The sequence below is a fragment of the Epinephelus fuscoguttatus genome, linkage group LG18 (genome assembly GCF_011397635.1).
Source record: "Epinephelus fuscoguttatus linkage group LG18, E.fuscoguttatus.final_Chr_v1".
NCBI classification, from domain to species: Eukaryota; Metazoa; Chordata; class Actinopteri; order Perciformes; family Serranidae; genus Epinephelus; species Epinephelus fuscoguttatus.
This window is the reverse complement of record NC_064769.1, coordinates 19,011,486-19,026,842: the sequence shown is the minus strand read 5'-3', so window position 1 is coordinate 19,026,842 and position 15,357 is coordinate 19,011,486. Positions and strand designations below refer to the sequence as shown.

At 42.7% G+C, this 15,357-nt stretch overlaps 1 protein-coding gene across 1 annotated transcript in view; it reads left to right on the top strand.

Annotated features, from left to right (window-relative positions):
• bmpr1bb (bone morphogenetic protein receptor, type IBb) overlaps positions 1 to 15,357 on the top strand; it is a 75,518-nt gene that overhangs the window by 399 nt on the left and 59,762 nt on the right. Inside the window, exons 2-3 of the mRNA XM_049603748.1 lie at positions 5,706 to 5,775; positions 8,584 to 8,747. The gene's annotated coding sequence lies outside the window, so the exon portion shown is untranslated. The remainder of the gene's footprint in view (positions 1 to 5,705; positions 5,776 to 8,583; positions 8,748 to 15,357) is intronic.

The window sequence follows — 15,357 nt, the reverse complement described above, 5'->3', positions numbered from 1 at the left end:
CTGTGGGGATGATGGTGATGATGATGATGCTGCTTATCAGTCGGCTAATTGGTGCTATGATCGCCACTCAGTACATCTTAACCCTGACCTGGGGAGAGCATCGCCTTTAAACTGCGTGTGTTTGAAATTGAGTTTATAGGTGTTTTAAAGGGGAACACCACCTAAATTAAGAAGTTCAATATGTTATTTCTTTGCCCTGGGAAAGTTCAATCAGTATATGTGAACATGAGCGGCTGTCTTTAAAAGCCAGAAACCAGAGGAGTGTCTCAAACTTGTGATGTCATGAAGTAAAAAGGCTGCTCCAAAGACTGATTTTATGGACCCGCAAAATATCAGATCTGATGCAAAAAATGTACCCATATACTCAGGACACTCCCCGGGTGCTCTCATACCAATTTTCCACCAACTTGTAAAAGGTTTTGTTTGGGTTCCCGCACATAATTTTGAACTGTTCAGAGCAATTTAAAGAAGAATATATACTTTATTAATTCCTCAGAAGGATTCAAACTTTTTCCACTCTGTTGTCATACACACACAGGCCTGAAATACACACACATGCATAAACAGGATGTATACATGCTTTAAATGGGAAGATGTCATAGCGAGGTTGCTGCCTAGGACAGGCGCCACAAGCAGTTGTGGGTCCATTCTGAGTGGACCGCAAGCAACTTGTGAACATGGACTAAAAAAATGAAGTAAAAACACACTTAATGTTGAAGTATAGAAAATTTCTGGCACAGAGCTTTTAATCTGAAGTGCTGTTTCCTGCCATAGAGTGAGTAACTAAAGGACCGCTACTTGACAGAGACAGAAAACAAGCTCAACGACAGGGCCATACGCAAGTTTGATGCTGAATATATTAAACTTTGAGGACCTAAAACTAATCTGGAGCAGTGGCTGGACCAGTTGGGAATCAACGCTCCAGGGCACCTCAGAACAGGAACTGGCTCCTCTCCATCTACTAGTCTACACACCATACTTGGTCCATATGGGGACTTGAGCCGGTGACCCTCTGGTTCCAAAGCCACGTCCCCATAGACTGAGCTACTGCTGCTCCCATTTTGACCAAATATGAATTGGCCCAGACCCCGAAAAGTTGATTCCAAGCTGCAGCCGTAAAATAGCAGGTTTTCTGTAACCTTAGCTGAAATTATGATGACATCGGTGGGAGTCTCATATTCTACAGGTTGGAGAAGGAACATGAAGAAGGCAACAATGGAGAAGTCAAGGGAGAAATCATCTGAAAAAAGAGCGCACAGTGGTCTTACTAACAGTTGGTCCATGTTTGATTGTTAGACAGAATAAATGTCTGTAATGACAGAACAAAAGCTTGCAGGTTATCAATGCGGTCCGCCATCTTGCTGCTACTGTTTACTCATGTTGTGCATTCTGCACTTTCCTTCATTGATGTAACATCCTTGATTATCATGGTTATGCCAAAAACTTGTGGAAGTGCGTGCTGGTTCGCTAAAATCTGGAATAACAGGAATAACATGTATGAATTTTGAAAATGGGCGTCATTCCCCTTTAAATATTTGACACTGATTTATTGATCTGAAAATAATTAAAGTACTGAAGATCTGTCCAGATAGAATCAAAATCTGTTTGAGTTGTTGGTGCCTTTTTATGTCTGTAAAACAGTTATTATTATATTGTTGATAAAACAATCACTTCAAGGTCCATTTAGTAGCTGTTCTGAAGCTTTCAATCACATCATTCATCACCAGATGCAGTTTCCCAGTTGTCATGGACTTGAAGATGTTGAAATTTCCATTTTCTATGTTAACATAAAAGTCGAGTTGTTATTCCAAACTGGGCTGACTCCATCTGCTGTTAAAGATCATTTGATATGATTGAAACAGACTAAACAGGCCCTGTAGTGAAACTGTTTGCTCAACTTCTGCTTCCAAGGTCAAGACTGAAAGTTAAACCTCATCTTTATGATATGATTTGCTGATTCTTATGCAATTAGGATTCAGGTAATGCTCATCCGTGTAAAGGGAGTTGAAATACAGTGCAGGAAAACCCCAATGTGTGTGTATGTGTGTGTGTGTGAGTGTGTTAATGTCTGGCAGAGAGCTAAAGACTCCATGGCCAGTCAGTGTATAGTGGCATAGCGTCAATGGTAATATTTGACTGTTGAATGCATGGCACAAAACCTCTCTGTGCTCTGCAGTTGATCACTGAGCGTCAGTGAACCAGAGCTGATGTCACTGAGATCCTGATGTTTACATCAGCATTTTAAAGTGCAGAGTGAGCTGGGCACAACCTGCTGCACCTTTTGCAGGTCTGTGGTGTTGTCTTTGAATGCACCATCCACCCTCTGACTCTCTGCAGGACAGAGAGGCACATTGAAGCAGAGCTGAGGTGAATGTTTTTGGGTAATATTAAACACACACAGAGAGCAATCAAACCGCCACCCACCACCCTGTCCTGTCCTTGCCCTGGCTCTGCCGCTGGCAGGAGGAACGCCCGTCATTAGGCTTACATGATGAGGATGGCATGTCAAGTGTGGGTGCATGGCAAGGCAGCTCTTTGTGGTCTACCACAGACTCAAGTGTTTCAGCTTGTTGGACTCTCTGACTCTGATGGCTAACGCAGAGTTTGTGTGTGCGTGTGTGTGCATGTGTGTGTGTGTGTGTGTGTGTGTGTGTGTGAAATGTACCTACATTCATCTTTTTAGGCCCAGTTTGGTTAGCAGCACAGGCCGGCCTGTGAGACAGAATCCTCCCACAGCTCTATATGCTGTGTAACATTGGCTAATAGTAATCCAGAATAATGAAGCTTTAAACTAAGCAGGACTTTCTGTGTGTGCACTTGTGGGCTTGTTAATGGACTTCTATTTATGGCTGATTGAAACTAACACAAATGGAAAAGTGAGGGATGATGAGACATCACAGGTTTCCAAAACATGTAGGCTGCAGAAAAAATCATGAAACTCTCAGTGCCTAGCTGACAAAAGAGAAGAATTAATAAAGTAGCCATATAGCTGTATGTATTATTTATTTGATTATTGGATATTTGAATACATTTGATGCCCTTCCCTTAAAGGAAGAGTGTGTAATATTTAGGGGGATTTAGTGTTACCTAGAGGTGAGGATTGCAGATTGCATCCAGCTGAAACTTCTCCCATGTGCCAAGCGTGAACTCCCGGTTAGAATTTCTTCCGAGTATATTATTCTGGAGGTTGTTACTGGGAGCTGAATTTTCCGCAGAGGTCTCTTCCTCAATAAAGCACTTTCACGTTAAAAATTTGTGTTTCTTCTGTGCTGTTTGGCATGTCTCAGAAGGGCTGCTCACTCAGCACCTGCTAATGTGTGCTTACCTTATTTCTGATCCCGATGTGTAGGAGATTTTTACCAGGAGCTGAATTATTTGCAGAGGTCTCCTCCTCTCCAAAACAAACAGGCCCTGTGATTTCAACCAGTAAAAACACTGAATAAAGCAGTTTTATGTGACAAATCAGTGTTTCTCTGATGCTGTATGGAATGTCAGAGACTAGCCATTGGCCTAGCACCTGCTAATGTGTGCTCACCTTTTTCCTATGATAGCTTAAGATCTAGATGCTCAGGAGGTTTTTACCGGGAGCCGCAATATCTGTGAAGGTCTCTTTCTCTTTAAAACAAATGGACCCAGTCATTTAAACCGGTCAAAACACAGAATAAAGCAGTTTTGTGGTAAAAAAAAGTCAGTGTTTTCTGAGGCTCTCGTCACAAAGGAGCTATTAAGCACCATTGGGAATGGTTCTATCTAGAGCCAGTGGTTGGTTTCTCTGTTCTGGTCTACTGTCGAAACATGGCGGTGTGACATGGCGATCTCTTTATTTAGGACCCGCTCCCTAAATCCTACATACTGGACCTTTAAACAAGAACTCAAAATGTATTTTTAATACATCACAGACCACATCACAAATATGATGAATTAGGGACGCACGATTATATCGGCACCTCATCCGTATCGGTCAATATTGGCTTTAAAATGAATTCAGCCAACATGTTTTTTGGTGTTTTGTGCAATTAATAAATATTACATAGATTGAAAAACATTTTATTGCATGTCTCCATCTGCTGGTGGGCCATCATAGTAGGAGTATACATGCATAATATGATGTTAATCTCTCTACAGAAGAGACTTAATGAACATAAAATAAGGTGGGGGAAAAAGCGTATATATTGATATTGCTTATCGGCCAAAGAACTTGTTATATATCGGCATATCGAAGACTACTTTTGCAAGAGGACACCAACTCCTTATAGAAACTGCTGCCCATGTAAGCAAACACCAGCACCTACACACACATTCACTCTCTGATGCACGTAAACACAAGAATAAACACACATGATCAAGGTAGATACTGGTCTGCGTCTGGTTTCGACCACAGGGCTAAACTTAGCAAGCTGCGACCCCTCACCCCAGCTTCCTCCCGTATAATTACAGGAAATAAGTCCAGCCAATCAGAGCAAAGATATTTGCTGCATATTAACAAGCTCAATGGGAGCACTATTTGAGGACTGGACAGGTAATGGCCAAGTATGTGGGAGGGGGGGAAGGTTTTTGCCTCAAGTCTGAAAGATGTTGAAGAGCGCTCAGGTTTGCAGGAGATTTCTGTCTGAAAGCAGAAGAAAAGTAACACTTAAGTTTTGAGTCTGTCACCTCACACTCCAGCTTCACGCAGCCTGTCGTGTAACATGAGTACGGTGACTGTCGGACAGATTAAATGGTGGAGCTGCGGTATATCGAGAGACAAACTGTCAGAGATTCAGTCCCAGGCAGACTTTGTTCAATGTCTTTTCCAGCTGCCAGGACGGTATGTGTTCTTCCTTTAGTTTCACCTCCTCTCCACACACACTGATAGAGGAGCATCTCATATCAAGGCTTTCCACAGGTATGGCTTTTCCATCTGTCACTGGTTTCTGACAGTGGTTGCTGCTCTTCCCACACACTCACACTTTGCACTGTATCTTCCGTGCACACCCAGTATATGTACCTCCCAACGGAAAGACACAGTCACACATTTCCTTTGCAACAACAACGCTGTCAATACAGATGCTGCCTGTGATGCAGTGATGCAGGCCTGTGCTTGTATTCCTCCCAGACAGCCTCATCCCTCTCTGCATGATCACTTTGGGACCAGAGTTCTTTAATTTAACTCAAGTTTGAATTTCAACTTTGAGATAAACTGATCACAGAGGGTATTACGCCGTACCTCCTCTGGCTCCCATCAGCGAGGAAGTACAGGCGTAATGCGGCTGATCTTGTTCCACTTAGGACCAATCTTCTTCTTACCTGTAAGCTCCTCTGGCTCTTTGACAATTAATTCGGCGACCAGAGCTCAGCACAGTTACCCCGCTCACTGTTTCATCTTTAGTCGCTGATGAGAGACAAATGCAGGCAACAGGAATTACTTAAAGCTGCGAGCTGCTCTGCTCTTTGCCTGGAAGGTCAGCGACCATATGAGAGAAAGCCGACATCCTGTTATTAGAGAGTCGGAGAGAGAGAAAGGAGTGGAAAAAAAAAGAAGGAGAAGGAGGATGAGTGGGGGATGATTGAAGATCGAAGAACAGAAGAGGATAAGGGGTACTTTGCATGATTGGGTGAAAGTCAAAGTAGGGAAATGACCTGAAATGTAGTCTCAGTCCTTTCAGTTATAGATGGCAGATATATGAGCTCCTTCTAATAACTCTACTTCTTTTTTTTTCTTCCAGAGAAAGACAAGTGCTGGAGCTGTGGCTGGGTACAGTGACAGGATGCCTTCTGATGTCCTGTGTTTGGACGGTGAGTCGAGCTCTCAGGCGCTCTATATCTGTTGTTTGTCAACTTAATAACAATCCTTATAAACTGAATGATGTCTGTCAGCAATATAAAAACCAAGGCATATCGATAAATGTTCAATATAAACTCTCAAATGTGATTTGGAGTGGTTTCACTTGATGCTCCAAATGGACAATATTGTGAAGAAAGTGAAATCCAAAGCTAAAAGCTGTATTGATCAAAATGGACTGAGTGTTGATTCTCCTGCAGTGGAGGTACTATTTGGCAGGGCTGATCCTCTGTGTGTGTGTGTGTGTGTGTGTGTGTGTGTGTGTGTGTGTGTGTGTGTGTTTTCTGATTGCAATGCCGTCTCTGCAGCAATTTGCCTCCAAAGTGGCGAGCTAATTGACTTTCTGCTGAGCATGTGGATGGCTATGTAAAATACACCACACTGACTATAATAGAATCCTGTTTTCTGCACTAAAGTATCAGGCGAGACACAGACTCCGTCTACTGACTGGAGTGCCGGAAATGAATGAGATCAACATATGATAGAGCGTAGTAAATTTTAGAAACTCTCAGAAGCTTTGATTTCACCTGAGTAATTTACCATAGCCGTGCAGGGCTTGCGAGTGGCTGCTCATGTGCATGAAAGATGAGACATTTTTATCTAAATGTGTACAGCAAAGTTTTTCATTCTTACACACGTAATTATTACCTCAATTTTAACTCATTTAAGTAATTAAATAGAGATATAAAGACATTTTGAGCATATGCATTAACAGGGTCTCTGCAGGTCCCTTAACATACACTGTGCTGTAGATGTTTTCCAACAACAAAACAAATGTATAGACTCACACATCTTTGCCCTATGTCTGTATTTTTCTTGTTCTTTTCTCTTTTTTTTCTGTGTTCGGGACGTTTATGGCTGTGTACCCCCACAGTGCTAAGGTGAGGTCGGGGGTTCATAAAACAGTAGCAACCAGGTGCCATCCAAAAGATAAGTGCTGAAAGAATGCAAATATAGTGAGGTTAAATGCCAAATGAGAGTAAATCTATAGCTGGATTTTAATTCTCTTTTGCTGGTGAGTGTGTTTACTGACAGTTAAAAATATCTTAAATTCTATTTTATAAATAGTAAGCTTTAAAAGTCATTAAATAGTCTTAAATTTGAATTTGTGAGTTCTAAATTGCTGCAAACATTTCATCTGATTTCACTTATCCATCTTGTTATTTCTTTTGGTATCTAAGTCCATATTTCTGATGTTACACAATGTTAAACCTGCCACTGAACCTGACACTTTATCCTTTATACTTGCATTTACCTGTGGCAAAATGTAATTTTATCTAACTCACTTTAATAACCAGATTCTTACATAAAACCTACCTCTGCATGTGACTACATATATACTACTTAAACTTCCCAACAGTGCTTGAATAGAAAAAAGATGAATTGTCCAAAAATCATTCTTAAATTTGATTAAAAGATCATAAAAAGCATGAAATTGAAATGTCAGATACCCATAGATACCCTGATTAAGTGCATTCCTGCATAAAGATATCATTGTAAGTCTCTGACGAGTTCACAGATATACTGTATATTTTTTGCTTCTTGATTTCAGCAGTTAGCAGGCGTGCTGCATCATTTAATTAGCATTCCTTTAACATTAAGCAATGAACTTGCCACTACAGGACCCATCATAAACGGCAGAATATGCTGACACAGCTCCAACGTAGAAGACTCGGTGTACAGTCGGGAGCCGAACCCATTTAGGGCTGTGCAAAACAGAGTCGCTGTTCCTAAGAGAGGACAATAGCAGCCTGTACACATCAGGAGGGGTTTTCTCGGACTCCTTCTGTGACAGTGACCTGCTGGCAGGAAAGCACAGAGGGCCGAGGCGAAGCACCGGTTTGAGTTGGAGGGTAACTCACACCCGTAAAGAATGTCAAGAATCCGTGTGTTAAAGTTCACACTGTATCACCATCTGCGGCTGGATCCTGGCAAATAAAAGACAGCTGTGTGTGAGTTAGTGTGTGTGTGCGCACGCATGTGGAAAAGAGAAGATAAGCAGAAAACAAAAGAGTATCACGCAGGTATTGTTACTGCATTTGAAGGTTGACTTAATTTTTTATGTGTATGTTTCAAGAACTGTGTTCACATAGCAAATATTAAGGTGTACACAGTCTCTTGCACTCTCATGTACACGCGCGTGTTTGACAAGCAGGTAGCAGGCAGGATGTCAGCCGTAACGTAGTGGTTTATTAAGAAAAGACAGGTCAGCAGGACCACCCAGAATCCCTGTATAAGTCACCTGTTTCAGCTGAAAGGGAAAGTCCAAGATTCAACACTCCTCGCTGTGTTAGTTCAGCAGCGTACCCAGCTGTGACTCAGTGTCTTATTTTGCTGATACAATATTGGCTCAAGGTTACTGGGGTATGTTTTGTGACATTCGCTCAGAGTTCATAATCCCTTATATCTGCCTGAAGAAGGGAGCTCTGTGTTTCACCACACTCAAAACATATCAGCGTGATCTCCCCCGACAGTTTGATCTGTCAGCAGACTGATCTGAAAAGCTTTGTTCTGAATTCTTGCACGTCTGCTCTATCATAGACCTCATTCTGCACCGTATCTGATTCTGCAATTGAACCTCACGCTTGTCGGCTAAATAGCAAGTGACAGCGAATGCCACTCAGACTGTGGGAGGAGATGGAGAAACAGATGAAGTCAATTTCTGTCTTGTTCATGTTTTTCCTGTTGCTCAGCCCTGTGTTTCTGATGACAGATTGTGAAATGGGTTTCATATGTGCATTTTTTTTTTTCTCCCCCCATAGATTCGGGAGAGGGCAGAGGGCATTTAGAGTCGTATCTGTGAGGCCGTCTGCTGGGAAATGTGCTGACATCAGAGCTTTGCATTTTAAACCGGAGGACAGAGGCGGATGAGGAGGATGCTGCAGTGACGATTCAAAAGAAGCTGGCTTTACATAGATTATATCAGGTGAGTCCGCCCTCTGGGTTGACATCTCTTATCGATACGACGCTAATCCGTTAATTAAAGACTCAAGCACATCCTGGAACAACAGGGCAGGATGGCGTGTGTGGAGTGTGTAACTTCAGCTGCCAATGCAGGTTTTTTTTCAGAAATCATATGTTCATGTATTTTCAGCCTCTGCTGTGATGTTTGGCTCCCAGTGGCACATTGCTTTGTCTAGAAACAAGCTGCACACACACAACATCACATCACAATCCCTGTCAGGTTCTGGCATTTGGTCGTAGGATTAGGGAGACAGCCAAAACAGGTGACAGGTGACAAACTCATGTCAGCGCTTCATGAAAAGGACTTTAACGCTGGATTAAGTGAATTACTACTGCAAACAAAAGGTGAGTCATATAACTGTAGCGTGCATGTCAGTTTGTTGTAGTTGTCAACCCTGATTTGCTGTATATACGCCACCACATCCCCGGTGGGTACTTTCAACTTGTGACAGCTGTTGTTCTTTGTTAAAGCAGTTTGTGTTTTGGCACGAGTCGTCATGATTTTCCAGGCTTTCCCCAGTGACATTTTGAATGTTTATTTTTGACCAGTTCTCCTGCAGTTTGGCGAGAGATAATTTGTCCTCTTTGGAGCTCTGTTAGGTGTCTTGTGTTACATTGAAAATATCAAAGTGCAGATGGTAAAATCTCTTTTTGTAGCTAAAAATACTGCTACAGTATCTGCCAATCAGCCTTATATGACCCACCTTGGTAGCAGTGTTTGCAATTGTGATTAAATCCCACCCTTTTTCGCCCTGTGCTCCAATGAGAGTTGTTACACTCAAATATGTTATGTGCTAAATAACCCTTTGGGGTCAAGGGTAGAATTGGCAGTTTTTTGAATACTTTTGATTGTACGTTTAAATTTCATCTTAAAAACTGTTTACCTCACCTTGTTTGGTGTCATTTTTTTCAGCACAACCTCAACTTTGACTTAACAGTTCTCTTTTTCATTTTCACATACTGTATAAACACACTGGACCTATAATCACTCAAACACCAATAGGAAAGCGGGTGTTTTTTTTTTTGCTTGCAAGCACTTTCCTTAGAATGGCCCTTTTTTACTGTTTCTTGCTGCACCAAACGTGACGACAATATTCACGAAAAAGCATGGCCTAAGTTATTTATAAGTCTGTTTTTTTTTAGCACTGTCACCTCACAGCAAGAGGGTTCCTGGTTCGATACCGGGTGTGGGAGCCCTTCTGTGCAGAGTTTGCATGTTCTCTCTGTGTCAGCCTGGGTTCTCTCCGGGTACTCTGGCTTCCTCCCACCGTCCAAAGACATGCAGATTGGGGATAGGTTAATTGGTGACTCTAAATTGCCCGTAGGTGTAAATGTCAGTGTGAATGGTTGTCTGTCTCCCTGTCCAGGGTGTACCCTGCCTCTCACTCAATGTCAGCTGGGATAGGCTCTAGCCCCCCACGACCCTCAAGAGGATAAGCGGTTAGAAAATGGATGGATGGATGGTTTTACTAGTTTGAGGTTCGCACTTTCGACACAAGTTTAAACGGAGACTCAGTGAGGCTGCGTCTCGCTGCTACGTCATCTTAAATCATGTGATTTGCACCGGCGCATCCTTCAACTCCAGAGGGTTAAAACTGTTGAAGACTGGTTTCAAGGTGTGGCTGAAGGACTGTCACAATCTTCACAAAGGGTTAACTTGAGCCTAATGTCAGCTCACCAACATCAGCCAGGTTTGCTTCCTCCTTATTTCAAAAGTCAAAACAAAAATGGAAAAGGACAGATAGGCTGGTTGCTGACATATTTTTAAGATGACATAAATCATCTGTAGCCAGAAAAGATCAAGGGTTATGTCCCTTTTGTTAGTGTTATCTCTGTACGGATATGTACCGTCCCAAAATAACTTCACACAGTAAAGCGAGATTAACGTTAGGTTAGCACCATGGTCTGTATTCAGTCATGAATACATAGAGTACTTAAAAGACCCCTCGAAGGGGAAAAGAGGACACAGTGCAGTGCAGGACTGACATAGCCTCAACATCCTTGGTTTCTACTTCCTCCTTTTACGTTGAGAAAAAAAACCTAAAAAGTTGACATGAATATATCCTTCTATCACACACTTTAGTCCTTTCTCTCTGCTTCTTGAAGCTATATTGCCTGACGCCCAGACATAATCTAATAAACACTGTAGCGCCCAGCTAAACGGAACCAGTGCTGCCATGTTTCTGTTTGTCAAGCTTGTCCGACCTAGCAACAGTAACTAAGGGTGGCAGGATTTAGGATCGGTCAATTGTGCCTGATGACATCCCTGAAGGATATATAGATATAGACTTCCTTCATGGCCTCAGCTGACCATGTGGGGAAACAACACATTCAGCATCTTGACTGCTTCTGAATACTTGCTCTGTAGTGTAGCAGTGTTTTATATCAAATATGTCTCATAAAAATGTTATTATTAATACTGTCAGATTGATTTGCAACTCTGCAAATAGCTGTTTGACGTTAGAGTTAGAGAACAAAGATGTGATGCAGATTTCTGGATCATTTTCAAATCAACTTTCAGGGGATAAAATGAGTTAGCCACACCAATCATTCATTCCTCCTTCATCTTTAGTTGCGGTTTCTGTCCAGTCTGAGAAGAGACCAGCCTCTCTCTTTGTCTCTCCAAGTCTGGCCTCTTCGGTGGCTCTGAGAGCTTTGCGTAGCGGCGAGCCTGGATCGGATTACAATAAAAAGAAAGTGAGAGAGTAGCAGCTAGCTAACCTGCTACAGCCCCGGATTGTTATTGCAGGTGTTCAAGAGCAGACACAGCTGTTAATTACCTCTACATCGCTGCACACGTTGAGCTGCAGTCACACATGAATGGCCTCATACAACTGCACGTTGGCATGCCAGAATACACAGATTAGGATTTAAGGATCAGAAGACAGTTTCGGGGGATGAAATGCTTTTTTTTTTTTCGTTTTGGAGAATCCTCTGGTTGAATCGTGTGTTTGCTTTGGCTTTTTTTTTTGCCACATGAATGTTTGAGGAAGGCTTAGTGGGTTTCATTGTCGCAGCCAAAAGCAGTCAGCCACATCTGTTCACAGAGCATTGAAAATGTATAATCTGGAAAATTTGCTTGATCTGTGTTGTTTGAATGACTGTGTGTGTGTGAGTGCGTGTGCGTGCACATGAGCAGTGGGCTCTGTTCAATTGTCTTGTGTGTCAAATGTATATCATTTGTAGCTGAAATTTGGGGTCAGCTGTGCACATTTGCCTTCAAATTTGGCAACCAGTTTGATTCTCAGCACCTGCCAAGATGCTTTAACGTAGCACAGCACAATAATCGCCATTCATGAATATAAATCAGGTTATTTATTGGATTTTTTTTTCCACAAATATTTACAATGTATTCAGTAATAAAGTTGCTTACAAAGCCCGTAGATAAATGGACATGTTGATTTCTCTCTGTCCATCATTTAATCAGTATATGACGAGTATTAGACTAACATGAGGGACGAAGAAAGGATGATGAGTATTCACTGTCAGTCATCTCAATTTGAGATAGAAAATCTAAATGTTTGTATGTTAAATTGAGTGTCTAGCCTGTAAGTAATAGTTTGGCTAACCATATTTGAGAAACATTATGTTCACATGAATTATGTCAACCCTATTTTATGCATCTCAAGTCATCACAGCCCTTTATCACAAGCACGGCTCTGTTTTAGAGTTTGTGTTCACTCCCTAAAATTTTACGAGGTGTGTGTTTGCATGAGAGCACTTGCATTTCTGTGGGTGAACAGCTGCTCCTCCTTTTCTCCACCTGTGTAACGCGGCTTTGAACAACACAACAGTAGTTCCCTTGTGCTTCTCATAAAGATCAAGTTTAATTAACGATTGCACCGGTTTTTGAGCACACGACTCTCCCTGGCAAGAAATGGGAAGATAAGCGACTTTTGTCTTGAGTGCCAGCGTCTTGTGGCTTTATTGGTTTCCTGATTCAAGTTTGAACTGGAAAGGCTTGATTTTAACACATGTACACACACACACACACCCACACACACACACACACACACACACACACACACACACAGTTTCTCTACAATTAAGAACTGTTTTCTGCTGCTGGACACAAAGTGGTCAAGATGGTGGGTGTTCCCCACCTTTTAAAACCTGTGTTTATTTTGCTTTTTGAAAGCGCTGCAAATTAAGCAGCGAGGAACCTTGGGTGGACTGTTCCATGGGAGTACACGTGGGTGAGAGGGAAGGGGAGAAGAAGGGAGCTGAGAGAAAAACCTCAAATGTGAAAATGGCTGGATCTCCGAGGGTTCTCAAAACAGAACTCAAGATTTCATTACACATACCTGGACAACTGAGGGCATGGAAAAACCCCTCCCTGCGTGCGCACGTGTGCACGCTCACATATATGCATGCACTCAACAGCTGGGCTGGTCAGAGAAATAATAAGAATAATGTAAGCTGAATAGAGCAGAGACGACTCCCAGCCAACAGAGCCAACACGTGTCGGTGGCTTCAGAAAAATGCAGAAACCCGGTCATCAATCACAGACAGGAGGCCCTCAGTTGCGCTGACAGGCTCGGACAGAGAGGAGGCGGAGTTTTTTTGGACGCTCACTGTGTGTGGACGGGTCGGTGGCGGCTGTGTTCCCAGGCCGGACCACTTGTGTCAGGTTTGGTTGGGACTCATCCAAACAGACTGATGATGAGGCGTCGCATCAAACCAACATCAACAACGGAGGAAAGCTAATGGTCGTCACTTGTCAATAAACCTGTTGGCAGTGTTCACATAACTCCTCCTCAGTGTTGTTTTATTAGGTTTCAGTGTTGGTGTAAGCTGCGGATTGTGAAAACCATCTATGTGTGTGTTGTGGGAATATTCTCATGGTGGCTTGACACTTTACTGGTCACAGTATAACTGCAGGCAGTAAATTGGCCTAAACCAAGTAAAACAGAGAGCAAAGGGAGACAAACGGTCCTGAGAGGCCAAGCTGAAGTTTAGTCCCTAAAAATTGAACCTTCCCCAGAGTTCAGAAGGACAAGGAGGGATCGAGGGATAGAGGAAGGGGGGTTGGGGGATCCACTGGCAAAGCCAAAGCCCCCAGGATTTCTGCTCTGAGATCTAACTTTGTCTGTGTAAACATGTCTGGAATGACACACTCGGTGTGTCTGTGTGTGTTGCAAGTGTAGTACATGTGAAGTCTACTGAGTGTGTAGATATGGGAAAGGAAGGAGATGCAGGAATGTTCATTTTCTTTAATCCAGTGGCTTTCAACGTGGTGGTCGAGACTTATAAGGGGTTATGAAGTAGGTTTTGAAGGTATTTATCAGATTGATTTCTCTTGTTTTCAGCCTCTCTTTTGTGACTTTTATTTTCAATAGCCTATAAACGAGTTTGATGAATCAGATATTTACAAGAGTTGCTTGTATGACCGGCTGATTAATAATCCTGTTTCCATTCTACAGAGCACTGAGGTCCCCCTTCACAATACATTATAACTTCAGGGGAGAAGAAAGGAGTGGAGCACAGTGATCAATTTACAGCCTCTATAGTGCAAACAAACGTTTCAACACCACTGTGTCTTCATCAGAATCAAAATGAAGATACAGTGGTGCTGAAATGCTCGTCCCTTCGCACTGTTAAAGGCTGTAAATTGATCACTGTGCTCCAGTCCTTCATTCTCCCTTGTAAAAGCACTGTGCTTGAGCTAAGAGGCACCTGATTGGCCTGTGGGATGGTGCATGGGAAACCTTGTTTCAACATTGGAACCTCACAATGTCCCTTTTGATATTTAATCCCAACCCAGATCTTTCTGTCACAATTACATTGTGGTTTACCCTCTTGGATATCTCTGGGGCAAATATTATTATCATACTGCAGTGCAAAAGGCTTCCTGGACTCTCTGATCATTGCCCACACAGAGCCAGGCTAGCTGTTTTCCCCTGCGTTCAGTCTTAATACTAAGCTTAGGTCATTGTCTCCAGGGTCCTGTTGTTCAAAAAATTTAATCCAGATCAGAATGACCTAGATTTGGAAATCTCATGTTTTGCTATCCAAGATCAGATAATCTACTTTCCAAACTTCCCAAATCCAGATAACCAGTGGTCTAAATGGAAGTGTATGTCACAATAAACCGGAAATTGGTGGATAGACCCTTCCGGGTTGGGATAAGATTTACTGCCACAAGTGAGGAGTTCAAGTATCTTGGTGTCTTGCTCATGAGCGAGGGTAGAATGGAGCGTGAGATGGATCAGCGGTTAGCTTACCTATCGCCATGAGCTATGGGCAGTGACCAAAAGAATGAGGTCACGGATACAAGGAGGCGAAATGAGTTTACTCCTTGGGGTGACCGGGCTCAGCCTTAGAGTTAAATAAGTTACTCTGACATCCAGAGAGAGCTCGGAGTAGAGCCGCTGCTCCTTTGCATTGAAAGGGGTCAGTTGAGGTGGGTCAGGCATCAGATCAGGATGCCTCCTGGATGTCTCCTGTTAGTAGTGTTCTGGGCACGTCCTGCTAGTAGGAGGCCCCGGGGCAGACCCAGAACACGCTGGAGGGATTACATATCTCATCTGGCCTGTGACAGCAATTGGGGGATTGTTTAATGGAGAATTGTT